The 26,751-nt window shown below is 43.2% G+C and overlaps 1 long non-coding RNA gene across 1 annotated transcript in view; it reads right to left on the bottom strand.

The window, feature by feature from the left end:
• LOC122462343 overlaps positions 1-20,075 on the bottom strand; it is a 36,371-nt gene extending 16,296 nt beyond the window's left edge. The window contains exon 1 of the long non-coding RNA XR_006284831.1: positions 19,863-20,075. This is a non-coding gene — a long non-coding RNA (uncharacterized LOC122462343). The remainder of the gene's footprint in view (positions 1-19,862) is intronic.
• Between the last annotated feature and the right edge of the window lie 6,676 nt (positions 20,076-26,751).

The raw sequence follows: 26,751 nt of genomic DNA, 5'->3' as shown, positions 1-26,751 counted from the left end.
ATCCTTACAAAGACTCCTGCTCCCATTGAAATCAACAGAAAAATTAAAGGCCAGCAGAATCAGGTGCTCAGCCAACAGCCCCACTGACTCAGTGTTCCGAGGTGGATCAAATCTGGCCCCAGACCCTGAGGGGTGAAATCAGCACTGAGCAGTCCCATGCGTTTATACCAGGCCTGATTTTGCCCTGGTGCTTCCATGGAGATGGACTTTTTGCAGAGTCATTTTCAAGGATTATTTCCAGTGTTTCACTGAACTGCTTGCGGATTATTTTTTTCAGTGCAACTCCTGGCAAAGGTCTTCACCTTTTAGCTGCAACCTAAGAAATCTCTCCGGTATACAAGGGGAATATCACATGGGAAGCTAGAAGACAAAGCACAGTGAAATCCTAGTTAAAGAGCAAGGTTAGGATAGTGGTGGGATAACTTCATACCTGCAGGTTTCAGAGTCGCAGCCGTGCTAGTCTGTATCCGCAAAAAGAACAGGAGCTAAGTCTCTAAGGAGCCACAAGTACTCCTGTTCTTTTTGTTCATACCTGCAGACTCCCTGAACCCAAGATCATATCATTCTCTCCACTCACTTCCTTCCTGGGCCCGCAGAGACAATAAGCAGGCAGAATAGGCACAAAATGGTCCTGATTCAGCAAATCACTTAAACATGTGCTTAAGCACGGTTGAATTTTCACTGACTTCAACTGGAATTACTCACGTGCTTAACTTTAAGAATGTGTTTAAGCCCTTTGCTGAATCAAAGTCAAAATTCTGATCCATAACTTGAACCCCCTTAACGTTCAGATGTGCTCAGACACAAAGTTTTGGAAGGGTCAGTCAAAGAGAGAAGAGAAGAGCCAGCAACACCCCCAATTCCGACCTGGATCCAGGCTCACGGTGCAACCCCCCACTCCAGTGCTCAGTTTGCTTTGATCTTTGGTTTTGGGGTGGTGCCCATGTCAGCTACAGGCACAGAACTGAACCAGTGACTCACTGCTCGGAATGCTACTACTCGCTGACAGTGGTTGAAACAGAACAGCGCAAAGGCTTCTTTCCTGGAGCCTTTGTATATTTAAAAACACAAGACGGTTTTATGCTAGAGTGCACATATTATCACTGGTTTCAGAGTAGCAGCCGTGTTAGTCTGTATTCGCATAAAGAAAAGGAGGACTTGTGGCACCTTAGAGACTAACCAATTTATTTGAGCATAAGCTTTCGTGAGCTACAGCTCACTTCATCGAATGCATACTGTGGAAAGTGTAGAAGATCTTATTATATACACACAAAGCATGAAAAAATACCTCCCCCCACCCCACTCTCCTGCTGGTAATAGCTTATCTAAAGTGACCACTCTCCTTACAATGTGTATGATAATCAAGGTGGGCCATTTCCAACACAAATCCAGGTTTTCTCACCCCCGCCCCCCACACACACACAAACTCACTCTCCTGCTGGTAATAGCTGGCATATTATCACTGTTTTCTGATTAATAACTAAATAGCTCCTATCCGAACCTTTGGCATTAAAATCATGTTTGTAGAGTGTACCTGGAGCTCAGTTGTGCACATTTCAGGGTATTTACAAGTGTCGGCTTTGGCAACTACACAAAATCACTATGTACTGTGCAGAATTTACATCCTAAAGAGTGTAAAATTACAGTGGTGGGTTGTTTTTTTGTTGTTATTGTGTTACTTTGTCATTTATAATGTAAAACATTGAAGACAAGCTACACATTAGAAACAAAACATTCACATTCACTGGATTATAAGTCACAAGGATTTCAATGGATCACATCTGTGTCTCAAATTTCGACTGATTAAACTCATAATAAATGTATTGACCAGAACCTCAGCTGGTGTAAAATGGCATACCGGTACATATCTGGCCCGTTGTCCACAGACAGGTGAGCACGACATTTAGTTTAGACACTATGGACAGGGGGCCATATACATAGCTAAAATAGATAGACTGAACAAACGTAAAGAAGATCAGACTCAGGCAGGTTCTCTGAAAGTGTTGCCAACTACCAGGAAAATCTGTGTCCATCACATATTGCGTGACTGTCCATACAGCTACTGTACCAGCTATCCAACTTCATTAACACAGTCAGTAATTTGTTCCACCCTGCCTGGCACTAAAATCCCTTGCTGACAAAACCGTACTTAGCCAGAGAGCCAAAGTTCTGTACAAACATGAACTAATTAGCCCTCAGAAGTCTCCTTTGGGCAGGAAATATTTCCCCCTTTTTACAATGGAGAAACGGAGGCTGAGAAGAGTAAGACTAAAGCTTTTGCTCTGAACTTTAAAAATCCAAACTGTTACTGAATTATCTGGATTTGTAGTTGTTGGTTTGGGCACATCATCAGTAAACATGGCCTTTTCATACTAAATGCAGTGGGGATTTTGCTCGAGTAATGACAAAAAAGATTCAAGGCTCAGATGAATTATATATGCATACTTTACTGACGATATATATATAATTTTACTTTTTAGCACATATGAAAGAATAAAGTGGTTTCTATTCTCGCTTGGTAAAAATCAATCAGAATTGTCCAGTATTTTCTCATTGATCCACCTTTATTACCAGTGATGAAGCAAAAAGCAGGAAGACCACAGTGATCAGCTTTCAGGTTGACTTTGTTGGGTTGGTACAGGCAATTAGAAAAAACTGTCTCTTTTCTTTTAGCAGTTGGTACCAAACTGAGAAAATTTGGTATGAAACTCCCAGAAAGAGACCAGATTCTGCTCTTACTTGCATTGGAGTCGACCAAAAGCTACCTTCCAATGAAGTCAATGGATTTACAACAGTGGGAAACCAATGTAAACGATAGCAGAATCGGAGCGTAAGTAAAGGATTTCTTTTGCTGTCACTTTCCTGACTTATTCTGAACAGTAGATATGCTATGCATAGTTTAAATGAAGTTGCTTAACTAAAAATCAATCCAATGTATTTTTGTTCTTATGCCTGCCCATTAAAATCACAGGGCAGCCAGATGCTCTGATGTGATTGCTTTACGGGTTAATGCTCTGAATACAGAACATAAATGAATTAACATGCAAGTCTGCTGCATATTCCTTTGCTTTTCAGTACCCTGGTCAGCCTCTGTGGTTCTATTACTCCATTCTAAATGCCCACTGTCAGAGGGGATGGGGAAAATGAGTAAATAATTTCATAGAGAAGCTACTGTAGTGGACTTTCACTATAAAGCATGCATTGGGATGCCCCATTAACCTTCCTATGGCTTACCTTTGGCGGTGACATTTTATAATTACCCAGTACAGACTCTGCTTATCAACATGTAATGGAGAGATGGGTCAGTAATTTATTGCAACAAGCTTCCATGAGGTATAAAACATGAATTATGAATGGATGCACTTCAAACAAAGTTCTCAACAGAAGTTGATTTTTCTCCCCTTTTTCTTCCTTGGCTCTTGATTCAGGCTAGAGGAATCTGCATACAAGGAACAGATGTTACCACAAGACTAATTAGGCACTAAAATAATAACATTATGTTGCAGAAACCGTTGTGAAATTTTTTGGAATCAGCTAAACGTAGCATATTAAAATAAACTAATTCAGTGAGCATGATTTAGTAACAAATGATCTGGTTCATCTCTGAGGGATGCAAAAAATGGAAGATGGGAACTTATTTTCTAGGGCCAAGATTTTCAGAAATAACTAGTAGATTTTCGATCTCAAGGAGTCCAGGAGAGCTGGCTGTATTTTAAAGAATCCTTATTGAGGTTGAAGGAACAAACCATCCCGATGTGTAGAAAGAATAGTAAGTATGGCAGGCGACCAGCTTGGCTTAACAGTGTAATCCTTGCTGATCTTAAACACAGAAAAGAAACTTACAAGAAGTGGGAAGATTGGACAAGTACAGAGTCCTGCACTTAGGACGGAAGAATCCCAGCACTGCTACAGACTAGGGACTGAATGGCTCGGCAGCATGTCTGCAGAAAAGGACCTAGGGGTCACAGTGGATGAGAAGCTGGATATTAGTCAACAGTGTGCTTTTGTTGCCAAGAAGGCTTACGGCATTTTGGGCTGTATAAGTAGGAACATTGCCAGCAGATCGAGGGATGTGATCATTCCCCTCTATTCAGCATTGGTGAGGCCTCATCTGGAGTACTGTGTCCAGTTTTGGGCCTTACACTACAAGAAGGATGTGGAAAAATTGGAAAGAGTCCAGCGGAGGGCAACAAAAATGATTAGGGGCCTGGAGCACATGACTTATGAGGAGAGGCTGAGGGAACTGGGCTTATTTAGTCTGCACAAGAGAAGAGTGAGGGGGGATTTGATAGCTGCTTTCAACTACCTGAAAGGGGGATCCAAAGAGGATGGATCTAGACTGTTCTCAGTGGTAGCAGATGACAGAACAAGGAGTAATGGTCTCAAGTTGAAGTGGAAGAGGTTTACGTTGAATATTAGGAAAAACTTTTAAACTAGGAGGATGGTGAAGCACTGGAATGGGTTACCTAGGGCTGTGGTGGAATCTCTTTCCTTCGAGGTTTTTAAGGCCTGGCTTGACAAAGCCCTGGCTGGGATGATTTAGCTGGGGATTGGTTCTGTTTTGAGCAGGGGGTTGGACAAGATGACCTCCTGAGGTCCGTTCCAACCCTGATATTTTATGATTCGATGAAGTGCTGGATGGCCAACATGAGACATTGTAAAGAAGTCCTGATTTCAAACATTGCTGAGCACATGGCCCCATGAAAATCCTCCTGCAGTCAGGCACCCAAAAATGGAGGCTCCCAATGTCACCAGTCACTTTAGAAAAACGTGGCCTATATACATATATGAACTGAAGATATACAATTATTTGTAGCACTATAAATTCTCTGAGCCAGAGAATGTTAACACTCTTTATATGATAATGATAGTGCCTGGAGACCCCATCAGGACTGAGACCCACACTGCACTCGGTGCTATACAAAGAGACAATATGGGTTCTGAAAAGTTTACAATCTAAATAGCTAAAGGGTGAGAGGGAAAACAGAGGCACAGAATGATTAAGTGACTTGCCCATGGTCACACAGTAGGTCAGTTGCAGAGCTGGGGACAGAACCCAGCTTTCCCAGTCCAATATCCTATCCACTTGGCAACCATGCCTCCCAACATATTATATAACATCTCTAATGTGGAGTCTATTATTTTGCAGCAATTCAGTGTTAGGTAAGATCATGTAATCACACAACTGAATTCACACAATTTCAGTTCAGCTCATTGGGCTCCCATTTACCCAAAAGGCAAAGTTTCCCATTGGTTTAGAGATGGATGGAATCCTGGCCCTACTGAAGTCATTGAGAGCTATGCCATCTATTTTATGGTGCTGCAAGACTCAAGTCTGTTCTTGGATGTTTCAGAAGGAACAACACACAAAGACTGAGGTTTTTGGAAACAATAATGCTTTACAATCTTTATTCTTGAAGCAAATGCCCTGGGATCTACTGGATTCAGATCACTCAGCATTTCAGTTTTGTCCTACTAAAATATATGTCTTTTAGCTACATTTGTTCCCCTCATTATTTGAGTTAGGCTTTCTAAACAGATCACATATCCCCATGTCTCTCAGTGGATTGTCTCTGAATTTAGCCAGCTTTATAAACTGCTGTGCACATAATTAGGGTTCCTCGACCAAGTATGGTTTCATCAACATGCCAGCAAAGGATTTTAATGCCAGGCATGGTGGAATAAATTACTGATGGTGTTAACAAACTTGGCTATCTGGTACAGCAGCTGTATGAACAGCCATGCAATATGTGACAGACCTAGATTTTCCTGATAGGTGGCAACGCTTCCAGAGAACCAGCCTGATTCTGGTCTTCATTATGCCTGTTCAATCTATCTATATTAGTCACTTACATGGTTCCAAGTACTATAGTATCTGAGCATCTCAGAATCTTTAATGTATTTATCTTCACAAAACCCATGGAAGGTAGGGAAGTGCTATAATTCTGATTTTACAGATGGAGAACAGAGGCACAGATAGGCCAAGGACCACCTCTTCAAACAAGTTAGATGGACAGCAGGGACCTAAAGCGTGTGAGAAATGTTATGCACTATGAAAGCATGTGCAGTTACCAGATTTTGTGTGAAAGATCGTTATAACTGCATACAAATTAGGCTTGCACATATGTTAAACTAGGCAATGGCATGAGTACGTTTGCAAAAATGACCTTTGCCCAGTGTCCCATAAAACTGCACTGGATTTTCAACCTCGGGACCAATGTTCCCAACATTCGCTGTAGAGCTTGGATTATTTAAAAGAACATTTGGGCACTGAGACTGTAAAATCTAGTGCTAGCTGGAAAATGGGAAGTATTTTCTGAAAAAAAAAAAATACAAACCCCATTTCATTTTATTCAAGAGTCATCATGGACACAGGCTGAAGTTTTCAAATTGAAAAAAAAAGAAAAGAAAAAAGAAAAGTGTCCCATGAGAACTTTATAAAAGTCATTTTTCATCAAAAAAATAATAAAAAATAAAAATAACCAGCCCTGCTATAAACCCTTTAGAAAAAAATAAAGTGTACTTTGCACATCTAAGCAGGGCATGAGAATTTATGAGAATACATGAGAATTTATCGCTCCTATGTGGAAGAGATGATATCATTAAGTGTTATGGGCAAAATTCAGCTGTGGTATATGTGGATGCAACCTCCACTGATGGTGGCGATGCATGAGAGAGAGAGAGATCTGCTTAGGTCAAGGCAGAATTTGGCTGTGTCAGGGTGGGAATGCGCTTTACTGAAGCCGAGATGGATCACATATAGCAACAAATTCTGACACATTATGAGGAAAAGACTGTGAAATACAGAATATCATGAGATCCCCTTTTCATTTTTAAGAGCAGTAATCCAATAAAGACTTGGTTAAGAAATGCGGAGGTGCATATTTAAACACTAAAAATGGAATGCTAATGGAAAGGTTGCATGGGTACACTTAACTCTGACCTCTTGTGCATTTGTACTGTGACACTTGATCCTAGGCAGGCATTGACTGCCGATCTAGCAATATTTAGACCAGCTGAACATCCAGCCCATAGCTTTTAAATAAGTGCCTGATCGCATGCAATTTCTCAAACACACACACTACTATGTTTGTTTCATTCATGTATCATCTACAATGCTTATTAGCATTTTCTCTGAAAATTTTGGTGCTTTTTAGGAGCAAATCCAGGTTTTTTGAATGGGAAAATGTGATTTTTGGCTGTCGAGACCACTTTTCATCACTGCCAGTTCTTCATGACAAGAACTGCCGGGGTAGCAACATTTTTGTGAGCTTTTGCCAGTATTTTCCTTTTTTGATAGCTCTAGTCAGTTGTATTTTGCTCTTAGGAGGTAATATAATGTGACAAATGCAATCCACAATACCATGCCACTGCTCAATAAATTATCTCCAAAACGTACAATACAAAACAAGTTAATTTTGTATAGCATCTTTCATATAAACCCAATCCCAGAGCACTTTACAGAACTAAATAATACAGGAGCGTGGATCGCATACTGGCGTGGTTGTCAAATTGAAGTCTGTGGACCACCAGTGATTTAGAAAGTCCTTCCTGGTGGCTCGTAGAATGAAATATAAGGAACCACTTCCTGGTGGCTTACAGGGAAAAATATAGTCAGAGCCAAGTTGTGACCAAGTCAGGGTGTTAGAGGGGAACTGGGTCCATGACAGTATTTTTTTCTTCCAGCCGTATGGCAAATCAGGCAAGCTTGTCACAAATGGGCATAAGATCCTCATTACTCATGAATACATGCTACCTGGTTCATGGGCAGTAAACTGGAGGAGAGTAGGAGGAAGAGCTGCCACTGTTGATAGCTACTTCCTCTTCTGCTCAGGCAGGTTTGGAGTGGACTCCACTTCCCCAAATGCCAGCTCACCCCACTGGGCCTGGAAAGGAATTGCCCGGGCTTATTTCCATCATGGAGCACGGGGGAAGAAGGGACCCAGTGGTGACCAAATTGTGACGCTCACCTATGTACCATCCCTTAAACTTACAATCTGCCCTAATTGTAAGGTTATGTATAAACTACATCTTCTGACATGGCCTATGGAATAGAAATGTTTTTTGTAACGTCTGAAGAGCAGAGGTGGCAAAGACACTATGGTAAATACATTCAACGCTCAGCCGAGGCGAGGCAGAACTAAGCAATAATGAGGCAAGGGAAAGGCTGTTCCAGGTACAGCAGGCTGCAGAGGAGAAGGTTCTCCCAGCAAGAAGGGTGAAATGTTGTTAATATGAGAGAGAAGAGGCCAGCGCTCAGTGAGAAGCGGGAGAAGGATGGACCGAGGAAGTCCAAGAGGCAGGCTCTTGAGCCGTCGGCGAACAGAATCATGAAATGAGTGGGCGCCTTGCAAGATGGGAGTGATGCAGATGCACGTGAGAAGACAGAGGCAGCATTCTGTTGGAGTCTGAGGAGCTGGATCTCAGGGAGGTAAAGTGAGTCTCAATCACAGTCAGTGCAAGAGGGGATGAAAGCAGAGGTGGAGTCAAGGCAGTGCTCTATGGGCACTGGTGGCAGTCGCAAGCCATATTATTGGAAGAGGTTCATTTTATTGGTTGTTCCGCTTAACTATTGATGCATACAATCAGATGTTCAGTGGGTGCCAATGATGTCAGCATTGAACTCAGTGGAGCTACACCCATTTACACCAGCTGTGGATCTAGGCCAAAGCCTTTGCTAATCAGTGGTCCGTAAATAATGAGATGACTATTTCACTCAGAGGGTGGTGAAGCACTGGAATGGGTTCCCTAGGGAAGTGGTGGAATCTCCATCCTTAGAGGTTTTTAGGGCCCGGCTTGACAAAGCCCTGGCTGGGTGATTTAGTTGGGGTTGGTTCTGCTTTGACCAGGGGGTTGGACTAGATGACCTCCTGAGGTCTCTTCCAACCCTAATCTTCTATGATTCTATGACTCAGACCTTAAGGCCAAAAGGGACCATCGTGATCATCTAGTCTGACCTCCTGCGCATCGCAGGCCACAGAACCTCACCCACCCCGTCCTGTAATAGACCCCTAACCTCTGGCTGAGTTACTGAAGGCCTCATGATTTTTAAAGGCTTCAAATTACAGAGAATCCACCATTTACTCTAGTTCAGACCAGCAAGTGACCCAGGCCTCATGCTGAAGAGGAAGGCAAAAAAAACAACAACCCCTCTGGTCTCTGTCAATCTGACCTGGCAGAAAATTCCTTCCTGAGCCCAATTATGGTGATAGACAAGACCCACCAGCCAGCCACCTGGGAAATAATTCACTGTAGTAACTCAGAGCCCTCCCCATTTAGTGTCCCATCTTTGGCCATTGGAGATATTTGCTACTAGTAGTCACAGACGGGTCACGTGCCGTTGTAGGCAGTCTCATCATGCCATCCTCTCCATAAACTTATCAAGCTCAGACTTCAAGCCAGTTAGGTTTTTTGTCCCCCTCTGCTGCCCTTGGAAGGCTGTTCCAGAACTTCACTCCTTTGATGGCTGGAAACCTTCCTCTAGTTTTAAGCCTAAACTTGTCGATGGCCAGGAATGACCTTTTCTGTTATTTAGAGACTGGAAGAGGGGGATGCTTTCAGAACCACCCCATTTCTGCTTTTCTAGTTCCATGTTTTGAATTTTGAACATGTTTTTTATTATTTTAACACTGCCTTGTAACATGCAATGCTGCTGTCATGACAATTTGTGCAGTCTTGTGACTTACATTGGGTTACAGAGCATTTGCTTTAGAGGTTGCTGGTTCTGATACAAGCCCAGATTGGTAGTAACTGAAAGTCCTTATCTGAGGACTGACAGGCTTCATGAAGTAAGTGTTGGCTGAGAGCTGCAGCGAGACTGCCAAAGTTGTCCAGATAGCCAAAATCTCACCATCAAAACTGGCATCCCCTTTGGCAATCTAAGAAGAGACAATAGTTTAATGGACATGGAGGCTGAGCTATCCTGTGTTGTGCTCCAAGGTTGAGGCAAACAAGTGGAGAAATGTGGAGGAAACGAACTACTGCAGATAAGTAGAGGACTTCAATATGTAGGGTTGTCATTCCAGCACTTTAAGACTTAAATTCACACTCATTCTCAAAGTAAAAATTATAACCTACGTCTACAGCAAATACTACTGATGGATATTGAGTTTTTGAGATAAGTGTCTGCTTAAAGCACCATGTCTTTTTGGGCTCATAATAAAGGATACCACGGCAGTGGCAAATATTCAGATTGGAAATGGTGCCCCCTGTTTATAGTACCTAAAGAATTCCCAGGCCCTTTACCAATTTTACATTCAGAGATCTCCTCCCCCACCAGGAAAAGGCAACCACCTCTGGTGTGCCGAGTGGCAGCTGTTTAACAGCCACATTGTCAATTTAGGACAGACGCTGACAAGTAATGTCATAGACATGTCCCATTTTAGGGGGAATTGGGGTAATCTGGGATAATCAGAATGTGATTGCACAGTTGCAACCTTAATGTGGCACCTCCATGGTATCCACCTCAGACCCAAACACATGGCCGATGGAGTCCATGATTCTCCAAAGTATGCCCTTTGACCCAAAAATGGAGACTGTGACCCTGCTAGGTCCTGCCACTGTAAAAGGTCTTTCTGCCACTATGTCCTTTCCTTATTGGGAAGGGATAGCTCAGTGGGGGGAGGGATAGCTCAGTGGTTTGAGCATTGGCCTGCTAAACCCAGGGTTGCAAGTTCAATCCTTGTAGGGGGCCATTTAGGGATCTGGGGCAAAAATTGGGGATTGGTCCTGCTTTGAGCAGGGGGTTGGACTAGATGACCTCCTGAGGTCCCTTCCAACCCTGATATTCTATGATTCTCCCCCAGGGGAGGAAGCTGGGCCCTGCCATGCTTCTAGATTGGTCATTTGACCTGTGTGTGTGTTTGATGATCATTTCACATCAGACTTCCAGCAGCATCAAGTGATTAGAATTTAATAGTTCTGATTAGTCCCTTTGCATTCTCCAGTACATCACATTAACATTTCAATAATCTAGTCCCTTAGCTGGGTCTGACAGGAACTTTCCAACTACTGGTATAACATGAGCCTGAAAACTCTCCCATTAGCTAGACAGATCCCCAGTTACAGATACATCACTGAACAGCTAAAGACACAGATGTGTGCATGACTAAATGGAGTCTTGGTTTCCCATCTCATCCAAGGACAGCACCACAAGGGTCCCTAGAATCATCCCAACACTGGTTCAGTCCTGAAATGCTAATGCCACTTCCTGAAGCCCGCTGCATGTTTCTGGAGCTCTCCCAGTGAAATCCGTCCTAAGCCTGACCCCATTTGGCTTGCAAGATCTGACACGATCACAGGTTAGGTGAACATGGCTGCCGGCTTAATCGTGGCTATAAGGCGTCTAGCAGGCAAAGCATGATAGAGAAAGTCACACAACAAGCATCTTTTTGGGGTCATCTCCAAGATTCGTTAGCGTGTAAACTCTCTGAGCATTGATGCTAATGCACAATGCAACTGAATAGCATCAATTTGGTTGGGTAGTATCAAAATGTAAATCAGTCTGGCTTCTGTCCTCTTTCAGTTCACTTTCCACACCCCTGAATTAGAACAGCTCCAGGGCCCAGTAAATCCAGAGTGGCAAAAATAGAGCCCCCCCTTAGCCCAGTATTATTTTAGAAACTGAGCACACAGGGGCAGGGGTCATCAGTTCATTTCAGTGAAATGATCCAAGATTAAAACCAGAAGGGACATTTCTGATTAATTGCTTTCGTGATTTCACCTTGCACTTTACTTATTCCAAAAAAACACTTTGCAAGAGAAACTCAGACAGGCAATAAATAGTTGTTTTCATAAACAAATATGGAGGATATACACGCCAAATACTGTCAGGAGTGGTTAAACAGAAAGAAGCCAAGGCCCCAAATCGTGAAGTTAGCTCTTCATGAGCCATTTCCTGCATCAGCATAAAGTGCCCATGACTTCCATGTGGGTGCAAAGGTCCATCAATTCTGAGCTCAGTGTAGAATCTGAGCCTTCAGTGACTTTCCTTAAAGCTAGTTGAGATACATAATCTCCACCCCTTCTCTGGACCATAGTGATCCATGCACATTTCACATCAGGACTGGATCACTGTAATTCTCTAAGTCTAAAGCTGAATGTGAGAACAAAGCAAAAGCTGCAGCTTGCTCAGAACATACTGCCTGCCTCCTACATAATTTAGGCTCTGAGAGGACAAGCCTGTGCTGTTCCCTTCACTGGCTCCTTGCCTACTTCCACTGACAATTTAAGGCCACCCAGCCTTCAAAGCAATCAGTGCAGCAGGTCCCAAGCATACTAGAGACCACAGTTGTACTCCTCTGGTACAAAATAAATCACAATACTCAGAACAAAGTGCATGTGTAACCCACACACCTCCTGGGTGTGGTGTTCTGGCCCATCTACTGGCACCAAGACCATTTAGCGAGAGTTAAATGAGTCTGCTCTACAGCCTGAGCTAAGAGCCAGTTGGCTTTTAGCTCATGCTGTAGAAGCTCATGCACTGAGCTCCAGAGGTCCCCGGTTCGATCCTGCCTGCTGACAACTGGGGTCTGTTGGTGTTACGCTATGCAAGTTATGGGCAATGCATTCTCAGCTGAGGGGAGCTGACTGGCCCAAACTGAAGAGGAAATTAAATGGATATGAAAGCGGATTCCCTTCATGAAACACTGAAAGACGTTGCCATCTGATAAATATAACCAAAACATTCACAGCATGCATCCAAGCCAAACCTCAAGAAAAGAAAAGAAAAAACCACACACACACCTATCCCAAGCAGAACTTACTATAACTGGAAAGGAAAAACACTCAGAGACTGCATCCAGACTTCGATTGCTAATGTAATTTACACAGAGAGGGTTCAAAAACGTGGCGATGAACAGCTGTACAAAACCACAATTTAGGTTGATCAGAGGCAAAAACTGAAATCTGGCAAAGCGAAAAAGTTCCAATACGTTGGTGAATTGATCGTGCAATGAGCAAAATGTTCAACACTTCAATAGCATTCTCAATACAGCAATGTGAACCGGCTCCTGTCTATGTGCACCACTGCCCTCTACTGGATGGAATCAGAGCTGCTCGCCTGCAGAGGAGAGGCAGAGCTTGGTAACTTCTGGCAAAATAAAGTTTCCACATAGTTTGCTCAATTTTTAAAAACGAATTTGCTCAGCCACCTTTATGCACCTCTGCTGTTCACTCTGTGAAACTGACTCTTCATGACATACACAAGTGCCAAATTTCAAAGTTGTGTGTATGACGTGTTCTGGGAAAACAAACTTTACATTAGTACTGGCACGAAAAGTGTTTTTGCACTCCATCCAACCAGAAAACAGAAACAATACAGTGTGACAATCGCCCAATCAGTGAAACCAATACAAATTGAATTGCAAATAACTTGTAAGAGGACTTTTTGGATACATTGAGCTCAAAAAACAAACAAACAAACAAACAAACAAAACCATTGAGTACTTTCAAACAGCAGATAAAAGTTGAGGAAATCTTGATCTGCTTTTAGCTACAGTCATTCCTGGCAGATCCATTAGACCCGCTTCTGTGCGGAGCTTTTCATTGGAATGCCACCACGTTGTTTAATATTTCTAAGACATCTGTGCACTGAAAGATGTGGATTACAAAGGAGGGCAAGAAGCCTAGAAAGCTGCCTGAAAAGCAGCTCAGCCCCTGTGCAGTCAATATGCAACGTATACAAATGTTTGGGTACATTTTTAAACCTCATTTTCATTTAGTTTTTCCTGTTAAGTGGCAACAGCAAGCAGCGGCAGCCGCAACACCTCCACCTCCAGCTGTGATCATTAATACCCTGTCAGGAAGGGATCTGGCTGTTTTAGGAAACTTAATGTCTGGCTAGAGGCAGTCAGAAGCGCTGAGGAGGGTCAGACACCAGAAGAAAATGCATAGAGAAGTTTCGTAAGTCATAGGTAGAGTCAAACCATTTTCCAGGTGTCTATTTGTAAAGCAAAGGAGATCCTTGCAGGAAGAGTGCTGTGGACATGCAAGGCATTCTTTTTTCTTTATATTTATATAAAGGCTGCTCAAGTGGATTTATTCCTGATGATAAATTAGCATCCACTTATGGCCTGATTCAAAGCCCATTGAAAGTGAATGGAAAGACTCCCATGGGTTTCAGATCAGGCTCTTGGGGAAAACAATCATTCACAAAAAGATTGCCTAATCAAGCTGTGAGCGAGTGGGTAGAAAGATTAAATCCACTGTCCCCAGCCTGGATTCAGGGCACAAGTCTTCACTGCAGCTCCCATCGCCATTACTTCAGTCTATGAACTTGAATAATGGCTATAGAGCCTCTGAATGTCCCATCAGAGCCACTGGAATATAAACATGGAGACTCTACCTCCATCTCCAGCATTACCCTGCCTGTTGTGTAAGCCACACCCCACTCACTGCGGTGCGCTGTCCCCCTCTAGTGGTGGATGGGCCACAGAGAGAGGCTCCCTGCTACAGCCTTAGCTGGGTCTTTTAGCTCTGGCAATAAAAGGCTCATGCTTTAAGATCAGAGAGATTCAATCCCTGCTAGCAACAACCCACCAATGGGCATGGTGTTACAAGGCACGGCTATACAGCGACTTGAGGGGCCTGGGCCCCTCACCCCAGCTCAAGCTATCAATCTCTGCGTGTAACTGGTCCAATAGAAGATATTACCTCACCCACCTTGGCATTCATTTTGAAGTTTCCAGTGGGGGGAAAAATCAAAAAGAACATTTTCCTGTAAAAAAAGTTTTGTGCAAAAAAAAATTTCAACCGGCTCCATTATTCTGGGATTATGATACCCATGACTCCAATGCAGCCAGCTGTGAGGTGGAAGGTAGTAGCCTTTCAATTTTACAGAGCAATGCTACACAGTGCTTCAGGACAGTGCGTGATGAGCACTGCATCGAACTGTAACTACAGGGCAGCTTTGCTTAAACAGAACTTGATGGTCAGCCTTTCACGTGTCCATTCAAGAAGTCCATTGATGATTGACCCTCATATACTTTTCTGCAGGTCCAATAACATTCAACCCAGCTTCTACTCCATCACAAACTAATTGCACATGAAGAACACCAGCAAATCCACTGTACTAATTTAAGAGGTAAAAATTCCAATTTAACTCTGCAACGTTTTCCTATTAAGATATTACAGATGTTAATTAATATCTTGATTAGGTGCCATTACTCATTGCTGTCTTCCATTCACTGAGATCAAGTCTTCATTGCAATATTTCTAGTTTAACACAAAGTGAAATAGGTTGGGTCTGATTCTCTAACACCGGTGTAAATCACAAGTAACTCCATCTGAATCCGATGGAGTGTCTGTAGTAAAATCACTGTGGGTGAGAGGAAAAATATCAGGCCTATTATCTCTTGCAGTTTGGTAAGGTGCATGCTGAGATCTTGAGTGCAAATACAAGTACATCTGTCATAAACATACAGCGAAGGGTAGCATAAAATCCCTCCTTTACCTGTAAAGGGTTAAGAAGCTCAGATAATCTAGTTGGCACCTCACCAAAAGGACCAGTAAGGGGATGTCATAAATATAAAGGGAAGGGTAATCACCTTTCTCTATACAGTGCTATAAAATCCCTCCTGGCCAGAGGCAAAACCCTTTCACCTGTAAAGGGTTAAGAAGCTAAGATAACCTCGCTAGCACCTGACCAAAATGATCAATGAGGGGACAAGATACTTTCAAATCTGGAGCAGGGGGGGAACAAAGGGTTTGTCTGTCTGTCTGATGCTTTTGCCGGGAACAGATCAGGAATGCAGTCTTGCAACTCCTGTTAAGTTAGTAAGTAATCTAACTAGAAATGCATTAGATTTCCTTTTGTTTAATGGCTGGTGAAATAAGCTGTGCTGGATGCAATGTATATTCCTGTTTTTGTGTCTTTTTGTAACTTAAGATTTTGCCTAGAGGGATTCTCTATGTTTTCAGTCTGATTACTCTGTAAGGTATTTGCCATCCTGATTTTACAGAGGTGATTCTTTTACCTTTTCTTTAATTAAAATTCTTCTTTTAAGAACCTGATTGATTTTTCATTGTTCTTAAGATCTAAGGGTTTGGGTCTGTGTTCACTTGTACAAATTGGTGAGGATTCTTATCAAGCCTTCCCCAGGAAAGGAGGTGTAGGGCTTGGGGGGATATTTTTGGGGAAGACACCTCCAAGTGGGCTCTTTCCCTGTTCTTTGTTTAAAACGCTTGGTGGTGTGAGCATACAGTTCAAGGACAAGGCAAAGTTTGTACCTTGGGGAAGTTTTTAACCTAAGCTGGTAAGAATAACCGTAGGGGGTCTTTCATGCAGGTCCCCACATCTGTACCCTAGAGTTCAGAGTGGGGAAGGAACCTTGACAGGGGAGAAGATACTTTCAAATCTGTGGGGGAAGGTTTTTGTTTTGGGCTTTTGTGTTCTCGCCAAGACAGAGACCAAGCAAGTAATCCAGCTCCTACTGAATGATACTTCTAAAATTACAGAAATAGTAAGTAATAGCAAGGAAATGCATGAGGGAAAATTTGCAAGTTAAAACAAAAGATACTCTATGCTAAGAGGAAGGTTTATTCCTGTTTTTTGTAACTTTAAGGTTTTGCCTGGAGGGAATCCTCTGTGTTTTAAATCTTATTACCCTGTAAAATTACCTTCCATCCTGATTTTACAGAGGTGCTTCTTTTACTTTTTTCTTTATTATAAAGTTCTGTTTTCAATAATCTGATAGTGTCCTAAAAACCCAAGAATCACCTTTTTTACTTTCAAGCCTCCCCAGGAAAGGGGGTGAAGGGGCCTGGGGGGATATTTTGGGGAAACAGGAACTCCAAGTGGTCCTTTTCCTGAATCTTTGTCTAACTCACTTGGTGGTGGCAGCAATACCGTCCAAGGACAAGGAAGGATTTGTGCCTTGTGGAAGTTTTTAACCTAAGCTGGTAGAAATAAGCTAAGGGGATCTTTCATGCAGGTTCCCACATCTGTACTCTAGAGTTCACAGTGGGTAGGGAACCCTAACAACATCCAGTGGGGATTACAAGTTAAACAAAGCCAAATACTAATTGTAGTACTTACTAAAGGGATCAGTACCCGTATTAAGCACTACACCCAATAGTAAGTGTTTGCAGCATCAGGCCTATAAACAACAACTAGGTTTTCATCATCTGAACTCTCAGGATTTAAATATTTCTACTATAAAAATTCTCTGAAACCCACTCACTTAACGACATCAGACAAACAGAAGCTAAAGTTCAGGGGGAGCTTAATTTAGGGCCACATCCTACTCCTTTACACCCCACCAGGAGTAATTGTATTTTAAGTCAATGGTGCTACTCCTATGAGGAAGGGATGCAGGACTGGACTCTCGAACCCTGCTCTTGTAACCTGTGCCTGAGCAAATTCCCACCGACTTCAGTGGGGTTCTCTGCAGGTGTAGGGGTCCGCGCGTGCAGGACAAGTTGCAACACAGGTATTGTTACAGTCCTCACGGACACGTTTGGTTTGTCTGTATGGTACCTTGCATCCTTATGTTGCCATAGAAATAGTACTAAGAGAAGGCTCAATTCCCTTCAGTCATGCCTTTCAGTGCCGTTGACAAACACAGCTAGATTGACATGCAAGTGGGAAAAGCTGAGCTTTGAAGCCTCAGAAGCTGAGTGACCTGTTGCCTTTTGCTCACACAACAGGGCTGAAATAAACTGCCCATCACAACACAAGCAGAAAATCCTCTGCAGAGTTAAGCCAGCTGGAGAGAATTATTTTGACCTGATCTCAAAGGAAATAGAGGCATTGTATGTATTCCCCATGGAAAGGCAAAATAAGTTGGCTCTTGGCTTTGTTCCAGACATCTCCAGACACTTAAAGATACAGCTAAGAATGAAAGGCTTTAAAAGAGCTCAGGAGAGGACTAAATAATTGGAGAGTGTAACATTACCAGTAATTCCAGCAAAAGAATGAGAAGCTATTTGAATGGAAACTTGTTCCCATTGTTTGGTTACTAGCGTTACTTTAAAGTAGCTTTTAGCTGAAAGGTCATTGGTAGGGCTGGCCAGGAAACAAGAATTCTGTTTCACCAAAAAGGATGAGATTTCGACATGTGTTTCATGCCGATGCGGACCGAAAATGAGATTTCCAGTCTTTCGCTGGCCCAGTGAATAGTTAATGTATACACTTGACCCGAATTTCCAGTCTGGACCTGAGGAAACTTCTCAACAAAAATATTGTCGAAAGAGACAGTTATCCAAAAAAAGTTTGTTTCGATAAGTTGGCATTTCTCCAGTGAAAACATTCCCAACCAGCTGTCGCCATTGTGGAAACTGGCTTGCAACTCAGCAAACCAGATAGGCCATGGGATTTAATTGCTCTCGTATCCTCAAATCTCTTTCTCACCAGGAGCATTGTTGAACCAAGGGCCACTTCAGGAACACTGGTTGAGAATGGCTGGGTATAAACAGCAGGGTTGTCAGAGGAAACACATTGGTGCCAACACACTGTGTGTTTGCTTAATCTCAGTCAGGGGCTGTAATCCCTACTGACAGAAAGGGACTTGGCAATGCTGTGATCAACACAAGTGTTCAAAAAAATTGTGAGCCCGAGCCCGCCCCCCCCCCCCCAAAATAAACGATGAGATTGGCTTAAAGATCAGGAGGTTTAAAAATTGTACATTTGAAGATTTTTATTTACTTTTTGGCTTTCGCACCTTTAGGGAATTATGTTTTCCAGCATTTTGCTGCAACCATAAAGACTAGAAATTTTATTTTATGAATGAAAGCTAAGATTCTGATGTGTTCATATGACGCCAAGGCAAAACACCCAGGAATTACAATGGGACCTGAATTTTACGCAAGGGATTAAAGAAAGACAGCAAATATGATTAAAATAAAAATCACAGGAGTGGATGATACTGATCATATGCAGTGTGTTGTGATGCAAGGATCATCCATGGAATAGGCAAGAATGTTCTTACCTCGATGTGACCAATCTGGTTCTATGAATTGCAGTGGTTTGTTCTCCCCAGGTCGATCCAGAGATCTAACCAAACAGCAGCTGAAGGTGGCTGCCTCTAAGCACCAGCCATCCCAGCTGTGGCTAATTAAAAGGCTCTGGTGCAGTACTGAACTGGAACCAAGACAGTATTGGAGATTGTAATGCATACACATCCTGAAGCTGTACCCTGATTTTCACTGCACCCAGGAGATAGATTTTGTTAGTATTCAAAGCTGAGGAAGCCTTAACCCACCTTCCTTTCTGCTTTTCCTTTGCTAATCAGTGTTTTATTCTGGGCACCTTAAATCAATTTAGAGTGTCATCTCTTCACCAAAAACTCCCCCATTAATAATGCCTCCATTCCACTCTGGAAGGATCACACGGAGGGATCTAAGAATAGTTCAGGCTTCATGCTCATTTGCCTCTTTACTCAGACTCTTATCAATGGTGCCTGTAGATTTATTCTCACTTCATTTGATGGCATGACCCATTTAACTTTTGGCTGGTTTTTTCAGTGTGTGCTCAGGGTTTCATGTCTGAGTTTTGCTCTCTCTGATTGTTCCTGGCAGGCTGCAGCTTCCCATTTATATAATTAGCCCACCTGTGAGGACTAATGATCCTTTCCCTCTGCAAAAAGAGGGGGAGAGTTAACTTTGCACACTTAAAAGCCACTTCAACTGGTCTGATCACTCCGTTACTTGTTGCACTTTCCCTGATGAAATGAAAGTGGTTCTCATGTCACTAGGAGACACCAGCTCAAGGGAAGATGAAGAGTGCCAACTTTTATGAGCAAGTTCAGAAAATACAAACCTAGTTCTTGATTTTCTGCCCTTGACACAGACAGCATCATCTGAGGGCTTTTTAAAAAAAACCCTGGGTTATTGTATTGGAAAAAGTCACCTTTAACAGTACTCACTGTACAGTCTTCATTGGATTGGACCCTCATCAGGCTGCTATACTGGACTCAAGACTCGGATCCCACAAGAGTTCAGGCATCATCTCTCCAGCTCTGGGCCTCCAGTCACATATGTCATGTGCAGACACAGCGTCTGACACTTCTTTGGGCACAAGGGACCCCACAGTCCAATTGCTAAGCCCCCGATACTAATGCCAGCTGTCCCAAGCCCCCACATAGCTGTTGCCCAGTTCACCAAAGATGTGGACCCTCTGGTTTACAGTTTCCCTCTTTGGGGACTATGTCACAGCATAAGTAATATACACATTTACAAACACAAAAACAACAAGGAGTCCAGTGGCACCTTAAAGACGAACAGATTTATTTGAGCATAAACTTTTGTGGGTAAAACCCCCACTTCTTCAGATGCATTTCCAAACATAGTTTTGTCTTGGACCACACAAGAGAGATACAGATCTCTAGAAAGAAAAATAAACCACAAACCTGCATGCAAATCCCTGCCTCAGTTTCCTTACCCCTCCAAGAGCCCTTTGGTAGTTAGACAATGTCTTTTCAGGGGATCCAGGATTTGTTCCACCCAGCCTTGTCTGCTACTGGTTCTGGCTGGCTCCCCTCTCTCTACTGGAGCGAGTCCCTTTTATAAAGTTGCTGTCCCCTTTGTGAGATGACCATCTCGCTGACTTCAGGTCCCTCATCAGGTTATCAGTTGCTTGGTTACCAGACCTCCTGAGAGAACAGGTTCCCCTAGGCATTAGCCAGCTCATTGTCCTTGTTGGGCCAGGTTATTCAATTAATGATGGTCCTTAACGACTGTCCCATTGAGGGGCAGACACCCAGGTGCCAGTCCCTCTCCCCTGAACACAGCAGATATGATGCAAGGCTACAGTGAAAGACAACCATACAGGTATAAACATACAGAGTGTTCATACAATCAAACCGGCATTCAAAAATTCACATAGACAGATTGCGAAATGGTCACATACGCGCTCGGGAGTGTTGCTGTAGCCACGTCAGTCCCAGGATATGAGAGAGACAAGCTGGGTGAGGTAGTCTCTGTTATCGGATCTATACAAGATCGTAGCAGGTGACACTCACCTCTTGCAAGTGCGCCCTTGGTATAGTGTGTGTGTCTGCACTCTCTCTGTTTTTGGTGGGTCTTCGGTGATTCTCCCCTCCAGTCGCGTCACACGCAGTCTGTAGGTGAAATAAAATCAAACCCCTTCCGAGGTACAAGTCCAATAGGGGGCCTATCTCAGTGCCCTCTGTCATGTCTCTATCTGCAGCCCTATCCAAGGGCTCAATCCTCAATCACTCCAACGGAGCTTATCGCACTACCCTGCTTTGAACTGTCTCAAGCCTTTCTGGGCTCTTTCAAATGGTCCTGCTCTGGTATATGGATCAGTGCCCCAGAGCTCCCCGGGTGCCCGTTCTAGGACTTTTTGGCCCCAGCTGTCCAGCTGGGCCCCTAAACACTTCAGTTCCCCTTCTGGGGTGCATCAAAGTCCAGGCCACTTCCCCAGAGACTAATGGGGGAGACCCAGGCCCACCCACTACTCTGGGCCCCAGCCCAGGGAACCTACAGATAGCAGACATCCACCACATCCCTTTATCTAAGCTGCATCACTGCTATGATTCCCTGGGCCACTTCTCCATGGCCCCAGCACATTCATCACCCTTACCTCAGGGCCTTGTCCTGGTTGAGTCCCAGCAGCCAGCCAGGAGCTCCTTCTTTCTCCTTCCCATCCCTCAGCCCCTGCCAGCAATTGCTCTGTCCAAGGTCCTTCAGTCAGCCGGTAGTATCATCTTCACTCCTGTGGCTCCAGGCAGCAACTGTGTTCATTCTGGCCCTGCATCTCTTTTAATACTAGCCTGCTGGGCCCTGACTGGCTGCTCCATGCAGCCCCTTTTCTGATTGGCTATGTCCCACACAGCCACTCTAGGCAGCTTAAAGGACCCTCTCCACTGCCCTTTTCTGGGATGGGGTGTGGCAGAGCCATCAGACCTCCAGCAGAGGCTGGAGGGCTCAGTCCACCCAGTCACAAAGATATTACCTCACTGACCTTGTCTCTCACATATAATCTAGCTCAGCCAGAAGTTATGGGCTTGATAAGAGGCATCACGCGATAGTATTCTATAGCTTGAATTATGTATGAGGTCAGCCGAGATGATCATGGTCCCTCCTGGTCTTAAAATCCACAGATTTTGTAATTAAATCTGGGTGAATGGAGGGAGGGGAAATTATTCATCATTTTAAGCTGCATTTTGATTCAGCCCTAAAGCTGATCAAAATTTTTCAAATTTAAAATGTGGATGAAGGTTTTTCGCCTTCCTCTGTAGCATGGGGCACGGGTCACTTGCTGGAGGATTCTCTGCTCCTTGAAGTCTTTAAACCACGATTTGAGGACTTCAATAGCTCAGACATAGGTGAGAGGTTTTTCGCAGGAGCGGGTGGGTGAAATTCTGTGGCCCGCATTGTGCAGGAGGTCAGACTAGATGATCATAATGGTCCCTTCTGACTTTAGTATCTATGAAGTTTCAGAAATTTGATATTTTAAAATTGGGAAAATAGTAATCAGCAAAAAATTGAAACAACATCTTCACAACATTGCTCTTCTGTTTGTCAGGCAACCATATAGCTGATAAGAAAAATTTCAGAAGAGTTTAAAACTGAAAATAAATCAAGGACATTTGAAAAAAAATCAACTTATTTTTTTACCTACCAGCTCAGTGTAACCATTTCCCCATCCCATTTAGGTTTTATTTTCCCCATGAACATTCACATAAGTGTCTTGTTCACACAAACATTTGAGGAGGAACCTGTACTGGTGTTTGTGGAAATATGCCTGTATCTGGGATAAGCTTCTTTGCTTATCTAGATGTATATTTGTGCCAGATGCTTCTCTTTCTTTCATTCTCTGTCTGCTCAGTGCCCTTCATCTTCTGTTGCTATGCCCTCCCATTCTCATGTGTTGGTTTGTACAAGGACCATGTGGTTTAGTTGATGCAATATCCTGGGTATCAAACCCAGGCCTGTGAGGCCACAGACAGCTGTTGCTTCCTGGTCCCCACCCAATGTACTGTGTGGCGTCTGGAGGACAAAAACCCAACAACTGGCAACAAGAACGGGATTCTACCAGGAATAGAGTGGGAAAAGACTGACTGCCAAAGTCACCGGAACCTAACGGAGAAGCAGTTAGGCCTAGTATGTTTACATGCAAACTAGCAAAAAACAGGGTATTTAACACTCAGCTGTGTAGTGTGGTTCCCTGACATTCTTAATGCTACAAGAGTAAGGACCCAACACAGTGTTTAGAAATATTTAAAGAATTCTTTTGATGACATACAAAGAGGAATGGGATCACTTGGGTTTCCATTAGCTGTGCTGACTCTGCCAAACTGGCAGGAAAAAAAGAAGTTATTTTTCTCACTAGAGTAAGCAGATGAGACAGAATATACCCAGAAATTGATCTGGTGAGAAGGAAGCTGCCATCTGTAGAGTCTTTCCTCTAGCTTGACTACCTTGAGTGTATTAGCATGTGTGCTTATTCCCTGAAAATAAAATGAATCAAGTTTGGTTAGCTTCCCTTCCTGGAATGATTGTCTTCATTCATGAGAAATGTTCACCAACAAAAAGAAAAGAGCTTGACATACTATTCCAATTTACAATGGAATTACAGTATTTTAATGCTACAAGCCCCAGCTCAAATCTTGCACAAGAGCACACAGAATTTTGAAATCTTTTCTTGGAAATAATTCTTATGATTTGGAAAGGGTAATGGCCAAAAAAACAAACAAAATTTCAGTGATGCAATGCAGCAGCTGCTAAATCAAAAGTTATTTAAAAGAATCCATTTAAGTCCAAATTTGGGGGTTCACTGAGTATTTTAAAAAGGAGTTTTCCCTTCAGTTTAAAGCAGCACCTTACAGTGACAGCAAAGCCTCTAGAAATCTCACTAGGGCTGCTGAAGTAGCGTTAAAGCATTAGAGGTATTAGTGACCACCAACTGAATGTGTTATTAAAAAGATTGTTTGAGGCTTTGTAGTAGAAGATAAACAACCTACAAAGCATTAGAATCTGGTTTTCTATTATAATAATGATTTGTATTCCTCCAGTGCCTTAGGATTTCAAATCATTTTGGAATCATGAATAAATTCAGCCTCAAGGCCCCTGCGTGGTAGGTAGAAGCATTACCTAAAAGAAACATGCAATATGATTTATTGTGTCATAGATTTCACAAAGTTTGAGGCCAGAAGGGACCACCAGATCATTTTGTTTGACCTTCCATATATCGGAGGCCACTACCCACCACCTAGAGCCCTCACACTAAGCCCAATTAGACAGTGCATAGGACACTAAACTATTGTGTGCCACAGGCAGGGAATAAGACTGTGGTGCATCAGTGCTCGAGATCTCTGCAATGGCAAGGAATGGATTAAGTGAGATATACTCAGATGATCAGGAGTACTGGTGGCACCTTAGAGACTAACCAATTTATTTGAGCATGAGCTTTCGAGAGCTACAGCTCACTTCATCGGATGCATACTGTGGAAATTGCAGAAGACATTATTATATACACAGACACCATGAAACAATACCTCCTCCCACCCCACTCTCCTGCTGGTAATAGCTTATCTAAAGTGATCATCAAGATGGGCCATTTCCAGCACAAATCCAGGTTTTCTCACCCTCCGTCCCCCCACAGACAAACTCACTCTCTTGCTGGTAATAGCCCATCCAAAGTGACCACTCTCTTCACAATGTGTATGATAATCAAGGTGGGCCATTTCCTGCAGAAATCCAGGTTCTCTCACCCCCTCACCCCCCTGGATTTCTGCTGGAAATGGCCCACCTTGATTATCATACACATTGTGAAGAGAGTGGTCACTTTGGATGGGCTATTACCAGCAAGAGAGTGAGTTTGTCTGTGGGGGGGCGGAGGGTGAGAAAACCTGGATTTGTGCTGGAAATGGCCCATCTTGATGATCACTTTAGATAAGCTATTACCAGCAGGAGAGTGGGGTGGGAGGAGGTATTGTTTCATGGTGTCTGTGTATATAATAATGTCTTCTGCAATTTCCACAGTATGCATCCGATGAAGTGAGCTGTAGCTCACGAAAGCTCATGCTCAAATAAATTGGTTAGTCTCTAAGGTGCCACAAGTACTCCTTTTCTTTTTGCGAATACAGACTAACACGGCTATTACTCTGAAACTCAGATGATCCCAATCTGAAGAGGAAGGCAAAAAAACAAAAGAAATAAGATTACTGCCAATGTGACCTGGAAGAAAATTCCTTCCCTACCCTGAATCAGGTAATTAATCTAAACTGTTCTTGCCTCACATACCTTCATGGCAGTAATTATTACTTTGGGCAGGCCTCTTTTCTGTTTCTAGGTTCATTCAGGAGCTAGCTAGGCGAAGGCTTTCCCAGTCAGTGGTCCTTGGTGTGGAAAATGTCTTGCCTACAAGAGGCTCACCATGCTCTATTGCTGGTTTTAAGGGAGAATTGGACAAATTTCAGAGTGTGATTGTATGCCGGGGTTACTTGTGATAGTAGGGGGTACTGCTCAACAGCCCTGTGGCTCACTTCTGGTTTATGTCTTATATTTCTAAGAGCACATGCTTCAGGATTTCAGCTGGCCACCTGCAGGGATCAGGAAGGGATTGCCCTCACCCCAGTGTATTCTAGGAGATTTGTTTTTTAAATCTTCTTCCTATGAAGACGGAGAGGGCCACGGTTCTGAAGTAGCACCAAACATATTCTCTCTCTCTCACAGATGCTTGGCTGGCTGGTTCTTGCTCACATGGTCAAGGGCTAGCTGATCACCATATGGGGTTGGGATGTATATAATATACATATAATAATATATATATATATATATTAATTATATGTATATTATATAATAATATACATATATAATTTCTTCCCAACCCCATATAAGGTCTCTTATGATTGGATTAAATAAAATACATAAACATACTAGAGGCTTCTGGGAGTCTGCTTTAGGAGCTCAACATGTCTTTGGTTTAAAGTACCATGCAATTGCCATCTAGCCAGCATGAGTGACAGGATTGCCAGCAGCAGGGGAGTTGGAGCTGCTTGCACCCAAGATAATGGCTGGTGCAGAGAACATCTTAGAACAGCTGTTGTTTCCTTGCTTGACTTGTCATCTCATTTGGAAGAAGGACCTGAACCTCGGTGTCCTGTGTCCCAAATGAGTACCCTAACCAATTAGCTATTTTGGGGTAAGAAGGGAGTGTGGGTGTCTCTCTCTCCATGAAAACACTGAAAAGGCTCAGTTTTGTTTGACGCTGGAATGAAAACAAATATCAAAACCTTGAAATTTTTCACAAAATGGAAGTCTTTTTTCCCAGGCAGCCCTACCTATATGGTCCTTGTCAATCTAGCCTCTGTGGATTTGTCTACACTGTAATTAGACACCTATAGCTGGCCTGTGTCAACTGACTCGGGCTCAGGCTAAGGGGCTATTTAATTGTGTTGTAGACATTAAGGCTTGGGCTGGAGCCAGTGCCCTAGGACCCTATGAGGTGGGAGGGTGCCAGAGCATGGGCTGGAGCCTGAGCCTGAACATCTACACCGCAATTAAACAGCCCTATAGCCTGAGCCCCAAGAGCCCTAGTTCAGCTGCCACAGGCCAGCTGCAGGTGTCTAACTACAGTGTAGACATACTCTGGGTGTCTCAGTACCATTACATTGACTATATTCTCCCAACATCCCTGTGCGTTATATTATCCCCATTTTACAGATGCAGCACAGGGGTGTAACTATAGCACAAGAGCCATTGCGTGACTTGCCACACAGGAGAGTTGAGGCTAATCTGGGAGTTGAACCCAGGTCACCTGAGTCCCAGTCTAGTGTCTATGAGACC

Source organism: Chelonia mydas, chromosome 11 (genome assembly GCF_015237465.2).
Source record: "Chelonia mydas isolate rCheMyd1 chromosome 11, rCheMyd1.pri.v2, whole genome shotgun sequence".
Taxonomy (NCBI): domain Eukaryota; kingdom Metazoa; phylum Chordata; order Testudines; family Cheloniidae; genus Chelonia; species Chelonia mydas.
Note: the sequence above shows the minus strand (reverse complement) of the source record. Positions and strands in the feature narration are given on the sequence as shown.